Here is a 2,966-nt window from a genome sequence, read left to right as displayed (position 1 = left end):
GCAATATATAATGGAATTTCGGAGATGAATGTAATATGATGTAACATATGATATTTGTTATGAATTATTTAGAATTTGTATTCTATTTTTGTATGAACGTAAATTTAATATTATCATTGTAAAAAAATGTTTTAAAAAATTTATATTATATATTTTGTTAAAAAAATGTTTAATATGAAAATATATCATTTTTTTTTTTGTTTTACAGGTAAAAACTAAACCAAACACTTAAAAATAATAATAATAATAATAATAATAAATAAATAAATAAATAAATGTCTTATTGACTTGCTAACTTTTTATTACCTTAAAAACTAATCCATGTGAGAAAAAGCACTCCTAAAACAGCCTCTCCTAAAGGCATAGATTCATGAGGAGCATTTTTTAACACCTTCACCAATGACTCAATGAGCATACCTGCAATCTCATCACACCCATTCTCGATTTAAAACCCCAATTGGTTTCCGATTGCAATAATATCCTCTAATTCCCTACAATTAGCAGATGACGCGGTTGGGGAATTTGGTTGGAACTCCGATCGGTTTGACTGTTGTGATCCATGGAATACCTTGTTAAAAGATCGATAGACGAGGATACAGATGATACTCGGTTATCTGGTTCTTCCTCTTTCATATTCTCGTACTTAGAGAAACCACATGAAGACCTCACTCCCTTCGATAGAAACTCCTTGTTTTTCTTTTTGGTCCTACGTCTTTTGATTGCAGAATCACCAATTTCGAATTCAGGACTACTAGCGATAATGCCAGAATTAGGCCTAATAACAGGAGATCCAATAAGCACATCAACTACATACCCAATTACCCATTTTAAAACCCCCCACAACCCACATTACTATGCTCCGACTTGGATCCAAATAGTTGACCTAAATCGTCACCATCTCCATTCTTGGAATCAGAATCTGCTGCCGCAGCAGTGAAATCGCCCTACCAGCTCGTGCTCATGAGACGCATCATGTTCCCTAGATCTTGGAACATGCACTTCACACCGGTCCTCAGACTTCGGCGGCACCGGAATACCCAGCTCCGGTGGAGACGCATTAGTCCCAGTGTTCCAACGACATTGCCCCTTTGGTTCAATATCACCTTCTTCCAAATCCACCCAGTATTGATGCCACATATCATAGATATTGTCTTCGTCGTCGAGCTCATTCTCAGAATCTGATTCCTCCCCTGTGACGACCTTCTTGAATGGAACCCAATTATCATCCACTTCATACACCGTCATCCTGTGTGGATTCCCGCCTATTGTCCTTGCGTTATCACTCATGACAGTTCGGTTTCATTTTTTTTTTCTTATCTGATTTACGTAATACAATTCAATTCCATCAAATTAGTTGCTCTCATATGCTAAAGATAATTTAATCAATTGGGAGGTTGATAGTTAGTTTGATTATGCCTACCAACTGTTTGATGAAATACCTAAGTGATAGCATGGGCAAAAGGCTAATAACATTCTTGCTGTATCTCAATACTTATTAGAAGTATCACTGTCACTGGATTCTCAGGTTATCTCCGATGTCAACTCTATAATGTATGTTATATAGAAGGTGGATCCAACATATTTCAGAACTCTTCTTGTTTCTTCATATATCTTCATTCTTCAATGATGTCTTGTCGTGGTTTATGATAGTATGTGCAGGAAATGGTTCCACAGGAGGTAGACCCAATTAACAATTTAGCATAGTCAACAAAGAATGATAGAAGATGAAGAATATGAAGATATAGAACAATTGCCATTTTTTAACATTAATAAGTAAATATGTTAAATTAATCAAAATACGAGTGATAAATTTGTTGAATCTTCTAATTATATATTATCTTTGTATTTTAGGTATTCATTTCTGTAATTGTTTTGTTTGATATTCACTATCATGATAGTTGCCTGGAATGTACTTTCTAATGATTAGGAGTTATGTTTTTCCCTAGGACTTATTAACTTTCCATTAGATGCGTGATAAGGAAGCATAAAGAAAATAAATGGTTGGATAATAATATAATGTCTGTGGTACAATAGCATATTAATTTTCATATATTCTTTCGAGGAATAATGATTTTTTTTTTTTTTAGTTTTTAAAATTTTTATGTTTATACATACTTTATTTTCATATACATCTAATGCTTGTTTCTTATAAAGGCGTTTTTTTTATACTATGTTAAATTAAAAAGTTTTATTATATTCCTACCAAAGTTTTTATACCACTTGCCCAAAAATTTATGCTATGTTTGATAAATGAATCTTATTTTACATTACTTTTGCAAGAGAAGGTAAGTGAGCCATAGGCTAACCATTAGTGTTATTCATTCGTAGGCAGATTCATGTCATGTTTACAAACTTTCTAGATATACTACGTTTCTTTGGAGATATTTACTGACATATAACACACAAAAGTACTATGATTGGTAAAGCTAAACAACTTAAACATCTCGTAATTTGATTTAGTTTGACTCGATGAGCACATGAGAACAAGAGATGAATGTTCTAGCACTTCTTTTTTTTTTCTTAACATCGTTTAGGCATTCTGTCATGCATATTTTAGGCATAATCAATATTATAAGGGAGGTTGGATGTTCTAGCACTTTTTTTTTTTACTAAACATATCGTAATTTGATTTAGTTTGACTCGATGAGCACATGAGAACAAGAGATGAATGTTCTAGCCTTTTTTTTTTTTTTTTCTTTTTTTCTTAACATCGTTTAGGCATTTTGTCATGCATATTTTAGGCATAATCAATATTAGTTTTCAACCTCGCTTATCATTTATCATTTGCTCATTTCTACGTAATACATATGAAAATAATTTATTACCTAAAAGCATATGACAAAAAATGATTTTTGTGGAATTAAGAAAAAGAACAAGACGTGAAACAAGAGTCACTGACAATTGGAGAGAACCAAAATCAAATAATAAAAATCAAAAGAAAGAATGGAACATGGGAAAAAAAACTT

General features: G+C 32.3%; 1 long non-coding RNA gene across 1 annotated transcript; it reads left to right on the top strand.

Moving 5' to 3' along the window:
• The first annotated feature begins 332 nt into the window (after window positions 1-332).
• LOC145014250 (uncharacterized) lies at window positions 333-1,854 on the top strand. Its single transcript, XR_013665460.1, has 2 exons — window positions 333-1,551; window positions 1,651-1,854. It is a non-coding gene; the product is annotated as an uncharacterized LOC145014250 (long non-coding RNA).
• The last annotated feature ends 1,112 nt before the right edge of the window (window positions 1,855-2,966 follow it).

This window comes from Lactuca saligna, chromosome 9, assembly GCF_052625555.1.
Source record: "Lactuca saligna cultivar CGN05327 chromosome 9, ASM5262555v1, whole genome shotgun sequence".
NCBI classification, from domain to species: domain Eukaryota; kingdom Viridiplantae; phylum Streptophyta; class Magnoliopsida; order Asterales; family Asteraceae; genus Lactuca; species Lactuca saligna.
The sequence above is the reverse complement of the archived record's forward strand: the minus strand, read 5'-3'. Positions and strand labels throughout refer to the sequence as shown.